Source organism: Zosterops lateralis (genome assembly GCF_965231275.1).
Source record: "Zosterops lateralis genome assembly, chromosome: 6".
Taxonomy (NCBI): domain Eukaryota; kingdom Metazoa; phylum Chordata; class Aves; order Passeriformes; family Zosteropidae; genus Zosterops; species Zosterops lateralis.
This window is the reverse complement of record NC_139761.1, coordinates 56,701,125-56,718,851: the sequence shown is the minus strand read 5'-3', so window position 1 is coordinate 56,718,851 and position 17,727 is coordinate 56,701,125. Positions and strand designations below refer to the sequence as shown.

The window sequence follows — 17,727 nt, the reverse complement described above, 5'->3', positions numbered from 1 at the left end:
GAGGCAAATCCTCCTCCCTGGCTCTTGTTCTTCTGTTGCATCTTCTGAAACCCTGTACTTACTCCTTTCCACTTTAATTGCCAAGAGTAACATGCAGCACTGTCTTCTAGGTTATCATTTTCAAGGGAAGATAATAAAAACATGCATTCAGCCTGGGAATTCCTGCAGGAGTTGGGAACTAGCCTTTTAGTAAGAGTAGGTGTAGCTAGAGATGAAAAATGAAATGTCAATATGATGTGGAGGGTTTATTTGGCATGAATCTGAGATGACCACACTGAGCAGTGAAGCCAATAAAATCTTTGTACTAGGAAATCATGTGTTCTGAACATGCCATGCACTTTACAGAAGAACTATTCCAGGAATGTTGCTTAGGAGTTTTATATGTTTATGTGGTATTTATTTTTCGTCTCCCTTGCTCCAAAAGCCAGGTGCTTTAATCACAATGAATATCCACTGCCCAGGTCATAGAGAAAAAAAAAAAAAAAAACGGGAAATAATGCAATTACAGCAAGTTCTAAAAATGATCTAAAATAACATTTTTATATGCATCTGAATAATAATTTTAAGTTGGAGTATTTCCTTACCTCCCCAGGGTTAAATAGTGAATTTCTTACTGAAAATACCTTTTTGAAGAGCTTTTTTCCATTCCAGAAAGGTTTGGCTTGTGGCCAGGAAAGCCTCCAAGATACTGAACCTTAAATTTGTCATGGTCCCAGTGTCCATCCTGTATGTTGCCCTAGTATTCTGGAGAAAATCTGTGTATCACAGGAGGGGAGAGATATGTTTTATTTTCCTAATTAAATAGTGAAGAACCATTCAAGGAGGTAAAAAAACCCTGACAAAACAACAAAAACTATCTCCCTCGAAACAATTTAAAAAAAAATATTTAAAAAAAGCAAAGCTCATGTGGCTAAAAACACATGAGTACTGATAGATGCATATTACGTGCAGCAAGCAGGGTTTGTGTTCAGTGCTAGAACAGGGAGGCCTTGGCTGATGTCTGTGGGTCCTGAGCTTGATACAAACCAAAAATCACAGTACAAGGTGACAGGCAGAGGGTATGGCTTGAGGGGGAACACAGGAGTCATGCCTTGTGCTTGGATGTTCCAGCTGGGGCGGGATGGGCACGTGGAGCCTTCCCTGCAGAGCGAGCGATAGCAGCTATTTTGTGATGTGAGCTTAGCAACCCAAGGCCTGCGTGTGTTTCACAGGCTTCAGGGTGTTTGACCCAAAGATAACCATGCTCAAAGGTGTCAGAATGTACCAGAAGAACCAGTGCAGGCTGGTGGGGGTAGTGCTTTGGGACAGGCAGGGATTTGGGGAGGTGCTCTGTGACATCTCAACGCGCTTCTCTGCCGTAGCTCCTGGGGAGCTGCCTCTGCCAAGCTTGGGGTGGTAGCTGTGCTTTTGACAGGTACCTCTGTGGGACCAGACTTGGGAGTATTTCAATAAATTTGTGCCCAAGTCAACCCTAGTTCTGTGACACAAAACTGTGGCGTGTTTGTGGGGAACAGTCGCATTCTTACGGTCTGTGTTTGTTTGAATGGTCCCCAGAAGAAAAAAGGGCTTTGAATTTTCTTATCTATGCTCCTCCAATATCTCATAGCTTGTGGTAGAAGATGTATGTGCTTGGTTTTATGTTTTCCCCTAAAAATATTTCTGCTTCAGTGGCACTTTAAATGTTTGAAGGGCTTCCCCCTCCCTTATTACTCAATTTAATTGGAATTATGGTGCCTATCAAAAAATATTACAGCAAGGTGACCTGGAAATAATAATTTCCTTTCATCTATACCAAACATTTGTAGATCATTAAAATGTCACAAATAAAAAGAGTCTTAGTCAAAGAAATGGTTTTATATGAGCACAGTAAAATATGAGATTTCATTATATACAAAAAGGCAATGTTTTGTATTCCTTGTTCACAGAGGAAACCTCCAACACATGTGGAATGCATGGCAGGATGTAGGACCCTCTAAGGGCCGTATACAGATATGTGAAGGGGAAGAGGAGGGGGGAGAGAGGGGAGAAGAAAAAAAAAAATTAAAAGAAAGAGAAGGCACAGTGGTTGTGAGGAAACGAGCCCTTTCAGTAACAAATGGAGCATGTGCTGTGGCTCTCCGGGAGGATTTGTGCAGGGATCTGGCTCTCCATGTGCGCATTCCTGCGAATCAGACAGGTGTTACAGTGAAATGGTGCCCAGGGGACGCAGCACCCTCCCCTGCTATCAGCAGCCACATGACGGATCCAAAGGCAGCCAAGCACAACTGCTGAGGGCTTTGCCAAGGGCTTTGGATGCCAAGTGCTGAGAGAGAGGATCCTTGCCAGCTTGGCACCTTTAGGCCATGTGGCTGCTGCTGGCATGGAGTTGTTGTAATAATGTGCTGGGAAGAATGGAACCAGAAACTGTCTTAATAGTTCCGTGTGAATGGAGCTCTCTTATTGTTGTGAATATAAAATATTAATTACCTTACAAATGTGTTTGAGTGGCTGTACGTGACTTTGGCACCTGTCCAGGCTGGCAGTGGTGAAATCAGAGCATTGCCTCCTGGCAGCCAAATTTATTTATCCCCCTGCCCCTCCCCAGCATCGCACTGGAAATAAGAGGGGAACTATTTGAAAACAGTTGACATCTGGAGGAAGATGTTCATTGGCTCCTGGGATTTGGATCAGTCCCTGAGCTGGTGCCTTAAGAGTGGATTTAACCAATGCTGTAATCTTCTGGCACCTGTTGCAGTTTTTGGCAGTGGCACAGGACAGCTTTGATTGCACTGGGACTGGAGTAGGGAACATATGCCTAATGCCTGTCCCAGAAAGAATGACTTAGTGCCCTTAATGCCTTTCCTATTGTTTTCTTTTCCACTTTCTCTTCTCTTATTCATCAAGCTGCTGTTAACAGTTATCATTACATGCAGGCAAGCATCCACCAGCATCTTCAAACAAATCAAGGATAAAGCAAGAGGCAAACAGGAGCTTGGGACAGTTCTGTTCTGTCCTGTCAGAATCCACCTACTGTCTGCATTTGATTTTCAGTTGTTTGTCTGGCCCTGAATTTTTAAAAAGTATGGTAAATTAAGGACTCCTGGAAAAATGATGGATATGTCAGTGTCTGAGATGTAATCAGAAGAAGAGTATTTGGTTTTCTTAACATGTGAATTGAAATAACCAAGTATGTGTCTTCAGGAAGAGAATTCAGAGGACCCATTGAGGGAAGTCTCTGCCTCCATGTCTCTGTACTGATTGTACATCTGTAAATGGCTGCCATCCAGCAAAGCGCTTAAGTGCATGCTTAGCTCCAGCACAGCTTGGCTACAACAATGTTGGCATGTTTGGGGCATTCACATGCCTGATGAGAGGCACATGCTCGTGTGCCGTTCTGGATTAACTAACTCTTCTTTATGTCCTACAGGCCTGTGGCCAGGAGTGTGGGTCCGATGTCCAGCTCCCATGGAAGGTATTGAAGATGGCAATGGGGTTGCACTTCATCTAAGCTCCGGGTTTTTTATCTTTCTCTTGGACATCACTGGAATGCAGAGGTACAGACTTCTGAGAGACGGTATGAAGCCTACCAGCAATGCATGTAACTTCACCTTGCCTGGTGCCCTCAGAATTTAGTGGTGTTTGTTTAAAGTGACTCCAAGTAACCCATGTGAAGTCATGGAAAAGACTGAGAGGAAAGACAGAGGAAAAACGTCACGCTCAGATATCAAACAGTTAATTAAAATCCACGCTGCATCACAGTTGTGGGTGTTTGTGCAGAGGGATAGCTCAAGGGGTGCGTGTGTTAAAATTTATCACTGTGTTTGGTGCCTGGTGTGCAGTCAGTCTTGAGAATTGGGGTGATTGATTAGGTTTGAAGAGAAAGTCCTTGCATACTTATGGTGGTTCTTGGAATCACAACATGACTTGTTTATCTAGGAAGACAACAGAAGACCTTAGGCTTCTTATCTACCCACAGATGAGCACTGGTAAAGGCTCTTGAATTATAAAGACAGATGATTTAATTAAATGTAATCCAACCACTCATTGAGTACCTCTGAGTACATCTCGTTAAGTACCTCTGTCAAAACACCTGATTTAGGGGAAAAAATATAAAGGGAAAGGAAACACTCCATCAGTAACAAACAACTGTACCCATAAAGTGCAACTCATACAGTAAAGTCCAAGCAAGCAAACTCGGTGAAGTATTCTTGTGTGTGCAGTTCAGAGTCCACTCAGATATTTTCCAGACTACCATCTGCATCAGAAATTTGCTGGCCAAATAACTCTGATTCTCTCCAGTAGCTTCTTGGTATGCCTGAAGTGGAATTCCGAAAGAGGAATAGCTGGCAAGTTGTGCTTAGTTTTTACCTTCACCAAAGCCTGTTTGAATTACAGGGATCATAGTGCATCTCTGGTCGTTGGAACCTGCACTCATTTGTTTTAAGAAAGTTAATTTCTTGGGGATCATTAAAAAAAAACAGATGGGGAGAAGCTATCCTGTTGTGGGAAAGTTCTTATCTGCTTCACTGCCATAATTGAAAATGGCTTTTTAAATAGTGTAAAGAAGTTCACTTATGACTAGGACCCAAATTTCTTGGGGGGGAGGGAAGGAAAAAAAAAAGTAAATGTGAGACTTTAAAATATCTTTTTCCAGCTTTTTTGCCCCTGGAGGAGGAAGTGAGATATTTAGAAAGCAGCACATGTGACAGATGCTGCTCAAGATGCTCAGCACATTACTTAAAGATGCTCTGTGACCATCATGTTGCGAGTAATAAAAGAATGTGACTGGGATGGAAGTGGAACCGTCCACATTTACTGTAACCACATCTGTAGCCTCGCCACTCTCACGTGATGGCCAACAAATTCCTGCCAGTTCCTGGAGTGTTCCTAAACATATCTGGGCAGTGCAGAGCAGCACTGGGCTGGGGAGCCCTCTGGTTACCTCCAAGTGAGCTGGCATGTCTGTAGCAGTTTACCACACAGGGGCAGCAGCCTCGGTGCCAGAAACAGTAAAGCTCTGTTACTGCCATACATAGTTAATTAGCTCGGGTGTCACAGCGAGCAAACACGGCTATATTGCTCCTGGTTCTGCAGCAAAGTTAATTGAGACTGGCTTGGGGATCTTTGCCCCAATGTGTGGTGCAGACATACCCAGGAATGCACTCCTATTGTTGACTGAATACTGTATTTTCACATAAATGTGGCAGGAATATAATTGCAGGGTGGAAAGAGAAGGCCAATATACATTCACTTCACTTTAGAAACTAAATTAAACCTTTGACTTAACTCACTTCTATACCAGCTCCCTGCAGGCATTTCTACAGGCTTCATTAGAGCCAACCTAGAGGCCATGGAAAAGGTCTTATAAAAGACTAGCCAGGAAGCCAGTCACAGACCCAGATCCTGCTGCTACAGAACACAATCTGCCTCTTGGCACCTCGGGCTTGCAGCTGCCAGGCACTCTCCTTATGTGGTCACTGGTGTTGGCTCGGAGGCTGGGACAGATAGATGAGGAGGGCTGGGGGGGAACACATTCATCACTGCCAGCAGCGAGTGGGAGGCAGTGCCAAGTCACTATGTAACCAGGCACATGTGCCAATTTGCTCAGTAATTGGATTGCTATTTGAAAAATTAAAGTGGTGTCTAGAAAATTCTAACCTCTGCGTTTATGGAGTATGAGGTTCGCGACTGAGAGGCCGAACAGGAAGACTGGAGGGGATCAAACAGAGGTGTTTAAGGAGAGCAAATGTAGGAAGTAATTTGATTACTTTCCAGAGTGTTACAGCAGCCTCAGAAGCAGCCTCTCTGTACCAGAGAGACAAAGAGCAAGGCACAGTGAAGTGGAAAGCTGTGACATTATGGCCAAGCCGTAACCCGTTGCTGACTATGGAAAATCAGTGAGGACTTGTCAGCTGAAAGCGATTTGTATAAAGAAAGCATCATTGGGAGGCAAGGCTTGATATACTTCTGCAACTAATTTTTTCCCCAAAAAGAAAAAAAAAGTTCTTAAAGGGGATTATTTTGTGTTTTCAGGGTTTTCTCAGAGCCTGTGGATTGTTGCTTCTGTCTACTGTATACATTGCTGTCAAATACATTTGGTGAACAAATTTCATTAATCATAAATGATATTGAATTGTCCAGCTACAGAGAGAATTTGTGATTCAGAAGTATACTTCTGCCACAAATTATTTCTGCTCCCATTGCAGTCAAATTCAGGCTTTGCTTTGACTCCAGCAGAAGTACAATTACATCCAAAAATATAGTTACACAAGTAGTCCTGCAGGCATTTCATTATTCTTTTTAGTTGAGCTCACTGGCCACCCTTATTCAGCTGAAAACTTCGAGCATATGGGGATGATGGATTATAAATTGTTCCTAAGATAATATTTGCAGTTTAAAGTATAGACCAGTTGCTAGTAGATGTATAAAAGTAGTGCCTGTGTTCTTCATCACTGTTAAGCGGAAACTCAAGCTGGAAGCTCCGTATTTAAAATAATAACAAGTAAAAATCTATGGACTCATACTGAGGAAGAGCTATTTGGAACCTCTGTGAAATGTCTGATTATTTATCATGCACTCAGACCTGGTAGAATGAGGTTAACACATGTCAAAGCAAAGGCTAAGGAAATTCTGAGTCACATTTCTGCCCCTAGATGGAGTATTCTGCACACTGGGTTGGTTTTTTAATATATATTTTGGGAGAATGGAGCTGTGTTAGAAGACTTGAAATGCCTCTTGTTCTGAATTCTCTTTACAGTGTATCAAGTGCTGCCCATTGGGACTAGCCTAACTGGGTCCCAGAGACCATTTAGAAGAGAAAAATCAGAATGAGGTTTGTTTGTGTAATTGATTGAACACTATAAAGGCCACTGCACTTTCTTAGTGTCTCCTATTTGTTGGTGATAGATACGTGTGTTAAAATGCAAGGAGCCTATCCTTTGCAGGGCGTCACTAATTGCTATGAAACATCTGATATTTGCAGCTTGCAGTGCTGGATGTTTCTGTGATTTTCATGCTATTCCCCTTCTATGAGTATGCTGTGAACGCCATGGTAACCTTAACTGCTTGTAAAACATTTTAATAGTGACCACTGTAATATAGTGGTTGTGTGCAAACAGCATGCACCACTGCTTCAGAGGTGTTTGGAACACTTTGTTTTGGTCACAATCGGAGTAAAATGTTGCCAGACTCCAAGAACTGAATCCTAAACTTGCCAAACAGGGAGCTGAAAGTGAGGTCTCCTGTTCTCCAGCTCCTGTCTTTGATCATCTCTGGAGTTTCATTGATACATTCCTGCCCAGCACTCACACGCTTAGTGAACCATGGCTCCAGAAAGCTCAGAGCTGCTTGGGAAAAGCACTTGGCTGCAGGCACTGGCTTTGGAGGGGGGGGTGGGTGTCAGATTAGAAGCCAGCTTTTGAAAAATCTCGCTTGTTTTGTGTGTGTGAATGAGGATTCAGCTGCAGGCTCTTAGCTCAGGTATGTTCTCATGTGGGCTTCTGGTTTAGCCCAGGAAGGAACAGCTGTAAAATTTGTCCCTGATCTGGGAGCTGAATTCCTGCAGAATCCGGGATTTTCGTTTGGACCTTTTAAAATGTGATGTAAATGCCAGCAGCTTCCTAACAACTGTTCCTGAAGCTCAGAGCAGAATTTAGAGCAGACCCTTGTGAGTTAGGGAATTGCACAAGATATCCCTTCTCAGAAGAGAAAGAAAAGGCCCAACAAAACCTAAGCCATCTGACTGGAGTCCTGAGAAATGCTTTCCAGCTTTCAAAGAAAGAAAGGGTCTTAATTCAGATTTGCCAGAATCGTCTAATTAGTCCCTTTAATGCCGTGCACCTTATAGTCTGCGCCACCGGATTCGTCCTATAAATGAGACGATGGGCTAATTCATCTTGGCAGCAGTAAACAGACCTTGTGATTGTCCTCCTTACAAACACCGGCCTGATTTTAGGAAAACGCTTTGCCCAAGCCTGTGTCCCTGCCCTCCCTTTCCCCCGCGACGCCCCCTCTTTTTCCGAGTGCTGCCTGTGCTTCTTGCCCTCCTTCTTCCCCACCGCCCCAGCCCGGCCCGTCTCACACACAGTGACATACCTCACACATTTGCCACTGCTAACAACAACCTGTCAACTCTTTCTTTGCACCGTGCTAGGCGCCTTTTGTTTCTGCAGCCCAGCAAGCCTTGCAGCTGTTGTCCGAGGCCTGCTCCGACAGCCTGTGATCAGTCAGCTGCAAAATCCTCCCTGAACAACTCGGTATTCACAGCTCTAATCGGGCCAGCGGACTGTTTCCTCCTCTCTCGCAGTAAATCTTTATCACTTGCGCTCTGCTCGTCAGTTCGTGGCGCCAGCTCTTTGGGCTGCTCTCTCCCTTTCCCATACTCTGCCGGGCTGTGTGCTCTGAATGCTAACTCCAGCCTTGTTTAGACTCGGGGCTGCCATCCACATGTTGGGAAGGTCCGGATTCCAGCTCCCCCCGCTCCCGCCCCGCCACCTCCCGGCTTTTAAGCTGGACGTGCATTAAGTTTGTGTCGCTCCCAAGGTGAAGCTATCGGAGGCTCCCTCCCTCCTTCCCTCCCTCGGCCTGGTTCATACTTTGTCCATATAAGTTAGTTGTGTGATGATCTTTCTGTTTTCCTCCCGGCGGTCTGTCGTGCTTCCGCTTAAGAGCTGTCTTTTGGTGAGGAGATGAGGGTGAGCTGCCCAGCCTGGGGATGGCAAGGGAAAGCCCGGGGGAACTGGCACAAACCTTAATTTGATCGCATGCCCAGGGCTATTAACCCTCCTCCCAATGGTCCCCCCACAGAGGAGTCGGAAACGCATTTCCTTCCATCCCGGCCCTGAGTTGATGCCATCGCAGCCTTTTGAAAGATTTACATCAAAGGTGTTGAATTGTGAAGCAGATTTCTAGAAAAAGAAAGAGGATCAAAGTTGGCTTCCTTAGTATCCTCAGCTGAGCTGAGGAGAGTCCTTGGAGAGTTTAGGGTGGAGGTTTCTGTCAGCGTGGAGTTCCTGAGGATTTATACCGGTGGAGCTGAAAGCACGACTTTATCTGTGCCTGTTGCCTCTTAGGATACAGCGTGGAAACTCCTTCTGCCTCCTTTGGGAAAACATTGTGGGTTTTATTTCTCTCTATTCGGGCCTGGGATTGTAGATGACAGTCTAGTTAAACCTCGGTTAAACAAGACATTTTGCAAGGAGACTCAGCTGGCTCTTAGGTAAAGCTTGCTGGAGACGACTTTTAAAAAATATAATTATTCAGGAGGGTTTTTTCAGTTTATAAGGAACCTGGGAAACTTTTGTCTGAGCACTGGCATGAGGGCCAAAAACTGATGAGTTTTAATTTTTCTCTCTGAAACTGAGTCCATCTTTGGCACTGGAAAACCCATTTCTCTTTTTTTCACCAGCTTTCCCCACCTTTAAGTCTTTGTTTCAACAGTTCCAGGAGTGTGCGTGTGCAGGTGTGAGCAGGGCTGAAAATTAACCAAATACAGAAATGCCTTCAAGAATACAACATGAACTGGCTTTAAAAATATTGTTTCTCTCAGCTTTATCAGGCAGCTGTAAAATAAATGCCCCTTGGAAAATCTGGGTTCATTTTGTATTCAGACTTTCTACGCCTCAGTTTCTCATCAGTACAGTATTTGCTTGGTCAAAGATCAGCACACAGATGGGATATTCTTATAGTTCTGGCATTGGTGGTCAGTTTGGGTCTGTGGAGAGATGCCATCCTGGTGGGGCTCTGTTGGCTCCCACTGATGCTTCCAGGTGGGATGTGTTTTGTCTCTGTGTAAACAAACAGACCTGTAAACACCCTTTGGGTGTTTAGTTTGGGAAAATGGCTCAGATTTTGCTGGTATTTGCCACCAAGGTGCCCTTCCCAGTGTGCTCTTTGGTGAAACTGAACGTGTGTGAGCAGGATCTGGGTATTGGCTCTTTTTCTGTAGGCTGTCCCTAAGGGCAGCAGCAGAAATTCCATTTTCAATAGTATAGAGTGTCCTAAAAGCAAGCTGATTGTACCAGTTCATAGAATGGAATCGTAGAGTTGATTGGAAGGGACCTATAAAGGCCATTTTTTTCCCCTGTCAAATAGGAAGCTATTGGGCATAGTTACTTTGTGATATGATTGACTTCTATTTTATGAAACACTGGTGCTTCACCATGCTTGGGGAGAGTGGCATGGGCAATCCATCTGCTGTCCCCTGCATAAAAAGCAGTTAATTTTAAATTGTTTCTAAAGAACTTGATATCCTTTAAACATCCTTCTATATCTTAATTTTTTATTTATTTGTTTACTTTTCAGAAAACTCATTGGTAACTAGAATTTACATGTTACCTGATAGGGTGGAAAGCATTTTGGCTTTAAGCTGCAAAGGAAGACTCTGGGAGTCTGAATTGAAAGTGAATGTAACAAGGAGAGAAGAGTTTCTCACTTTTTTTTTCTTTTTTTTTTTTTTTTTTTTTTTTTTTTTTAATGAAAGCAACTCAAAACACAAAATATAAATGTTATTTTGAGTCTCTTCATACAGAGGTAAGCAAGGATGTGCACAGCTTGTCTCCACTTTCCATAGTAGGTTGCCATTGTCCACATGTCCACATCTGGTGATGTTTGTGCCCTGAAGTGAGGGTTCTTTTTTTTTTGGAAGCATGCAGCTGGTGCTCACTTTGGTATGGTGGTAATTCTGTGGTGGTTGGTGATGTGGGCTTGGAATGGTTAATTGGGAAAATGTCTGGAAGTTTTTGATGTGAAGTTTTTTATATCTGTTCTTTTCCTCAGAGCTTTGTACCATAGGGGAAGACTCACAGGAGGCAAATGTTCCTAAGGGGGGAATGTATTGCTGTTTTGAGAATCCTATTTGAGTTCTTTTGCTTTGGAGAGGTGAGTTCAATCCTCATTTTTACCCAGACCACAATGGAGGCTCTGTACCTTTTCCTGTTGAGTGGCTGCTGGAAGAGGGCTCGTTCATGGCTCTGGGATGGACAGGATGAAGAACAGCTTCTGTGTTCCACATTGAAACTGGACTTGATTCACTTTTCCTAATGCATCTGGGTGCATATAATGGAGCAGGATATTTTATTGCTCTGCTCCTTTGTTTTTAAGGAGCAATGTCAACTGTTTTTTCCTGGCTCCTCCCATACCTGTCTTCTAAGAAAATCTCAGGTGCCAACAACTTTCTATTAGATTTTTTTATACAGAGTTGTTGATAGGAGGCTTGCACAGTAATTCCATTTGAAATCAGTCTTTTAGACTAGGAATTTTCTTGTCTGATTTGCCTCAGACTTTCCAGAAAAATTCTACCTTGACATAAAGTTTGCACCTGTGAAAGTTCAAGGAAATCTGTTTAGCTTTTGCTGTGTAAGGGAGGGATTCTGCCAAAATTGAGTTTCTGATGAAAGACTAGTGTAAGCATGGATAGACTGCTTCCCTTATTACTAGGTAATATTAATGTATAATCAGTCTCATAAAGAAAAAAAAGATGACTGAATGGATTTTATATCCCTTATAAAAATGATTATTTTGTTTTTTCTTGTCTACTCAGGGTAAAATGTTTACAGCTTAACCTATCATGTTTAATTTTGTGAGTCACTTTTAGTGTGCACATTTCCTCTACATCTTGAACAAAACCATGCAAAAGATGAGCAGGGAATAAGGGGAAAAATTATAAATGGATCCATGTGACTACCTCTTCTACAGACATTTTTTTTTCTCCCCTTACTTGAGAAGTTGAGAGGGAATGCAGGGCCATGCAGTGTTTGTTAAAACTGATGGAATATCTTTCTCCCTCTGGGTATTTCTTTAATCAATGTTTCTTTATACCATTAGGTCATCTCCTCTTTTTTTCATGGCTTTTTTTTTTTTAATTCTGAAGAAGCCTTGTTTTGTACATTTCCGTACATCTTGACGTTTATTCTAAGAATTATGGCCTGATCACTTCCTCTCTTTTCCTCAAAATTTCTGTCGTTTTATCTATTTTAAGTGCCAGAGCACAAAGATAACCCCATCATAGTTCTCTCATTTTCCCCAGCAGTTCCCCCCCTCCTCTCCCTCCCTGCAATGAAAAAAATGAAAGGTCTCATGGTCTTACAGATTTTCTTTATGCTTATTTTGGCCTACTTGCAACCCAAATACATCATCATGCTATAAGACGGCTCTCTAAGGCTCTTGGATCAATTAAAGGTAGCCCTATTCATTGCCAGTACAAACCTTTGCCTATTAACTCTTTCAAAGGGCATTTGTCATCACAAAAAGCTGTGAATGCCGTCTGGGTACATTGATTAAAAAAAGGTATTGTTTTAAGGCTGCTGAATATCTTAATTAGTTGTAATCAGAGGGTAGCTTGTGTCTGTAAAGTGATACAGTTACCTTTCACCTACTTGCTTTATTTTCTGTGTTTTTTAAAAAAGAAAAAAAATAAATTATCTCAGATGCACCTCAAGCATGCTGTTTTCAGGGTACAAGAGGAGATTTGCACTTGCTGATCAAACTGCAGCTTAAGACATTATTTTGTGAAGCCAGGATTTAGTGTGGTAACCCAGAACGCATCTCCTTGGCCTGCAATCAGCCCAGAGCGAGTCAGTGGAGCAGCCCTGCTCCTTGCCAGCAGCCATCCTCCTTTTCTTCCCTTAGAAATCCAGCGTCTGTATCCTGGAAATGCAGAATTCCACCCCAGCTCTTCAAACCCTTGCACGTGTGCTCAGCCTGAGCCTGTGAATCATCCATTAATGCAGAGTATACACAGCCCTGTTTGGCAGGTCAAGGTAGAAAAAGGTAACACACCAGTAGTTCATTTGCCACAATTGTTGTATCAAATGACTTGAAAGAATTTATTGACATGTTCTTAATATCTGGGGAAATGTCCTTTTCTGCTGTTCCCTGAATCAGATCTTTTCTTTCAGTAGTTAATAATAAAAATTTGGTTTTTATTCAATTTCTTTTGAAAATAGAAATCAGCACTTTTCCTTGGTCTTCATACGAAGTTTGTGCTTGTTGCTTTCTTGGTTTATTTTTCTGAGCAAACAGCATAGTTTAAATTTAGTTTAAAATATTTTGTTAAAATCAAATATTATTTTAATGTGCATTTAATGGAGGCATTGAGGTATATAAAGAACCCTTCCAGCCATATGTCTTAGTGGTACAACAATGGCTTATATCATCTGTCCCTCACTCTCTGGAGGGGCAATTCCAGAGAAGGGGATTTGGGAATATATGCTTTTCTTTCCATATTTATGCAAATAGCTTCTTACAGAGAGGAGAAGACACTTGAAAGCAAAATAAATGTAAGTCACACTTGATAAAACATGTGCTTGAATAAAATACTAGATACAGTGGTGGTGGTAAATAGCATTTAATTTGTTTCATTATGGGAAGGGGAGGGGATGCAACTGGTGTCTTACAGGGAGTCCCCCTTTTCTGGGACAAAAATTATTTAGAAAATACCTAACACACCAACCATGGCTCTGAAATGGCTCGTGCAGTTTGGCCATTTGGAAAGCAGGGCAGTGCCATGGCTGGGAACCACCAGGCAGGTGAATCCCCAACACTCACACTCAGCTGGTGATTTGCTCAATGAATTCTGTTATAGGAAGTCCCTGCATACACATATTCTCAGGGAAACATGGCAGAGTTGTGTAAATACAAGTGGTATTGTCCTCAGCCTCTTATTTTCCAGTGAATAAGTGCACTGGACAATATATGGCTTGAAGTGAGAATTTGTTTATGGTTTACCTAATTTTTTCAGAAGCCAAGATGATACATGCACTTCTCTTGCAGGAAGATTTCTTTCTATGTGTCTAGATTCTGCATGAAGTACTTCTTGTGAGCATTTAATCTCCTTTTAAAGATTTTATTGTTACAAAAATGCTTCAAAAATTTAGTTCTGTCTCCAAATTACTGCACAGTAAGAGCCTATTATAATCTCCATTTCACAGATGAGGAAAACCAATCTGATAAAGATGGAAGTTCCGGTTCAAAGAGTGGCAGGAACTCAAGCAGGACTTTTAATGTTCCTGTGATTTTGGCATAAGTTGTTATGAGGAGTTTCTCTGGGATGCTGTCAGAGGTGAAAGCAGAATATGCTCTGAGTTGCAGACAGTACCTCAGGCACAGCACTGCAAATTTTTCTTGTTATACTTGATAAAAAATATGATGCAATGGGATTGTCGTAGAGGAGAGAGATTTATTTTTGTAGTTAGTTGTTCAATATGTATATTGTGTTGAACCTCATTTTAGCATGGAGGTCAATGAAGTTCTGACCTTTTCCTTCAGCTTTATGGATTTTCACAGAAGTGTGTAGCATCTTTTCCTTGGTCAGGTGCCTCGGAAATAAAGTTGGAGAAATAAATCTGCACATTTCTCCCTTGGCTGTGATAAGCATATGTGTTTATGTCTAATGGCATTGTGTGACTTGCTCTATGTAACATTTTTAGGTGTCTGTACAAGTAGGAGATTTATGAAGTGTGACTCATTTTTCCTTCTCCACACTGTTCCAGTGGAACAACTCAGACTGCGATGAGAAAAAGTAGTACACATTATTAAGAATTCTGATAAAGTAGGCTGAATAAATTTGTTTTCTTTGTAAGCCTTAATCCTGTGTTGTATTGGCTTCTTGGACATGGCTAATTTATTTGGAATTCCATTCTGTTCCCGACAGCATTCCTGATTAGCAGTTTGATCACCCGGAGCAAAGTTACATACCAGCTTTCAACTCTTGTAATCTAGCAGTGTAATTTTTTCAAATGGACTCTTTTCTTTCCTTCTTTGCCCCAGCTCCCCTTCTTTTTGTGTGCAAAGAGACTTTAAAAGTAAGCAGGATAACCTGTTACCAGTAGAATGAAAAACTCCTTCAAAACACAATGTAGTTTGCTGAAAGCCCGAGTTTCATTTTTGAAGAGAAAAAATGAGGTTTGGATCAGCGTCAGTGCAGCATGTGAAATGTTTGCCTTCCATCACTTATAAAGGATAACAGTTCTTTTCAATAACTGCATTTTATGAGTGGGGTGATATAATCTTCAAGTCGTTTCCAAGGTCTGTAGTTCGCCAAAGCACATTTTGCTTATGGCTACTTTTAGAAAATTTGATTTTTTCTTTAGTTGTTAAGTTTGTCACCTATAAGGTGGACCTTGTAGGAAAATGGCAGCTGTGTCATTGTTCGCTTCTGTCTGTGCTGTCAAAACAAAGGATGACCAGGACATCCAAATTTATTTGTAAACCAGAGGAAAGTTTGAGTCTGAACTCTTTTTGGTACGGCACAGGCAGGCAGAGCATCATCCAAACAATCTGAGACATGGGGTTGCAGATGAGAAGGAAGTGAGTTTTTCATCCTGTGATACTTCTGAAAGTCCCAGTCTGGTTTGTGCACAGTGAAAAGGAAACAAGGATATTAAATCAAAGGGGGGGGGGGTGGGGCTTGGGAATAGCCCAGAGATAGGTGACCATAGCACTCATCAAAAGGCTCAAACTGTGGTTTTATGCATGAGTGCCTTGACTGCATAATGTTTGAAGACTGTGATCTGTCTGGATTGTGCTGATCTTGAATTTTAGGGATCTGCAAAGCAGCTCTTGGCAAACACTTTGTCAAAACTGAGGCGCATTTTGCCAGTTTTCTGTGTTTGAAAAACTGGCATTTTGTTGAAACGTTGTTTTGTCAAAAATAGTACTCATTAAATTCTCTGCTGTATTAATGGCAATTCTATTAGTTCAGTGGGGGAAAAGAATCTACTGATGGAAGGAGAGCACAAGGAAACATTGGTTTAGGGCTAGATCATTGTGCCTCGTCAAATTTAGTGATAATTCCTTAATTTCCCCAGCAAAAACCGCTGAGGTTCTTTCTACCCCAAAAAGTAGGTGTCTAGCTGAGTGTGAAAACTTAGCAAATTGTGTATAGTCTCTCTGATCACTAAGGAGGTAATAATTAAGGAGATAATAATTGATATCAAGCTGTTCTGAACTTTATAACATCAGTCTTAAATATGTATCCCTGATTTTTTCTGTGGAGTCATGAAGTATTTTTGTATTTTTATATTTGTTCCACCACATGGATGCACCACATGTTACACCACCTAATGCACCACAATTAAGTGGACATTTTGGGCATTACTAATCTTTTAATTGATTGGTGCCATTAAGTATCATGGGGTGTGTATGATCTATTCTGCTACTGCTGGGTGATGTTCTGGTCACATTCCTAGTAAGAAATTCCCATCAATGAAAGGGACCAAGGTGTCTCCTGCTGACCATTGCCCCATCCAGCAGCACATGGAGGTGGCCATGGAATGACAGCAGGGGTGTCATCACGTCTTTTTGGTAACACAGGTGTCTTCCTTCATATAATCACTTTTAAGACTGATTTGTAAGGTTTTGTTTCATTTCATTTCCTTCTAGTCCTTTGCCTTCACTTTTATTGTTGTTTCCTGTGCTCTTTTGTTGCGTTTAAATCTCACTTTTGACACCTTTGAGGATGAGCTGGAGTTTTACTAACACCTCTGGTTTTATGGAGGCTGGAGTTAGTCTTAAGGGATGAAATTTATAACAAATGTAGTATCTTCTTTCTGTCCTTGTTGCTCTTGATCATGGAAATGGGCATTCTGAACTGACTGTAGTGGGAGGAGTGTGTTTGCTGGGGATTTTCCAGGAGAAAACCAGCGGGGCAGGTGTTGACTTTGCTTTGACTCAATGCAACATTGAGTGATCTTGATATGTGCACGTTATCACAAGTTTTGTGGGGCAGTAATTGACTCTGAATGTCAGATTTTTGTCCTCTAAAGCGGTGACTACTTGATCTGGCTCTCTTTAAGTGGCATTTTGTTTTCAGTGTGATGTAGAATGCTTGCTCAGGAGGTTTCACATACGTAACCTGGAGCAAGGTGCCTTTTTGACTCTGATAACTGTAGAAGGAACGTGATTGTGACAGATAAGTTCTGTTCTCAAATTTTTCCTTTTTTTTTTAGCGAGGAACTCAGAACTTATTAGCCTTGCCAACACCTGCCACTCTTTGCTGTTTCCTTTCATAGATATCCTGACTTCTCAATGCGTGGAAAATGTAGTAAGTCAAATATCCTATTTTAAAATTCTAATTTACTGATGTTTTGGGGTGTATTTCAAACTGATCCTAATGGTGGGTGGTTTATGATTATTGTTGTATTGTCACTTGTAAGTTTACTTGATATTTTAGAATTTTGGGAATGTGATGATGTTTTAGGAGATTGCTTTATAAGGGAACTGGAGAATGAGATGTAAAATTTGATGCCTTACATTTTAAAAGTCAACAAGACTGCGTAATATGTACTTCTTTTTCCCTTAAACTACCCTTCAATGGGCATTTACCAGCACAATTAATTATGTGATAATTTAAAAGCAAAATATGAAATTTGTCTTGGAAATAGTTTCAAATGAGAGGATTTTAATAAATATTTATATCAGAATAGGGTAGTAATATTGGTTATCTGATGAAAACATATGTTAGTAATAAAATATCACCCGTCAGAAATACAGTTCTATCATGTCATTGTTCCCTAGAGAGATGACTAGTTGAAAAACGATTTTAACAAAATAAACTCTGAACAGAGAGGATGCTTTTATGGGTGATACAGCACACATTCTTCAAAAAAGGCACATCATTAAAAATGGTGCCAGACATTAGGAACATCTGTTGTGTGAAAAAGTAAATTTGGGAAAATCCAAATAATAATGCTCAATGTATAGGCTTTACATGGTGCTTTTCCTCACTCATTCTCAAAATACTTTGCAAAA

The 17,727-nt window shown here is 41.5% G+C and overlaps 1 protein-coding gene and 1 long non-coding RNA gene across 5 annotated transcripts in view; one reads left to right on the top strand and one right to left on the bottom strand.

The window, feature by feature from the left end:
- Window positions 1-17,021, top strand: part of TPCN2 (two pore segment channel 2) — a gene marked incomplete at its 5' end in the record, with an annotated part of 60,341 nt that extends 43,320 nt beyond the window's left edge. The window contains 3 exons of one of the 4 annotated variants that reach the window (XR_014590410.1): window positions 3,407-3,533; window positions 10,756-10,857; window positions 16,926-17,021. Of the gene's footprint in view, window positions 1-3,406; window positions 3,554-10,755; window positions 10,858-16,925 lie in introns of all 4 variants that reach the window. The other 3 variants (XR_014590412.1, XR_014590409.1, XR_014590411.1) reach the window with 3 other exon arrangements.
- On the bottom strand, window positions 1,841-8,183 carry LOC310910861. Its single transcript, XR_014590413.1, has 2 exons — window positions 8,074-8,183; window positions 1,841-2,161 (listed from the first exon to the last, which is right to left on the bottom strand). It is a non-coding gene; the product is annotated as an uncharacterized lncRNA (long non-coding RNA).
- Window positions 17,022-17,727: the final 706 nt, after the last annotated feature.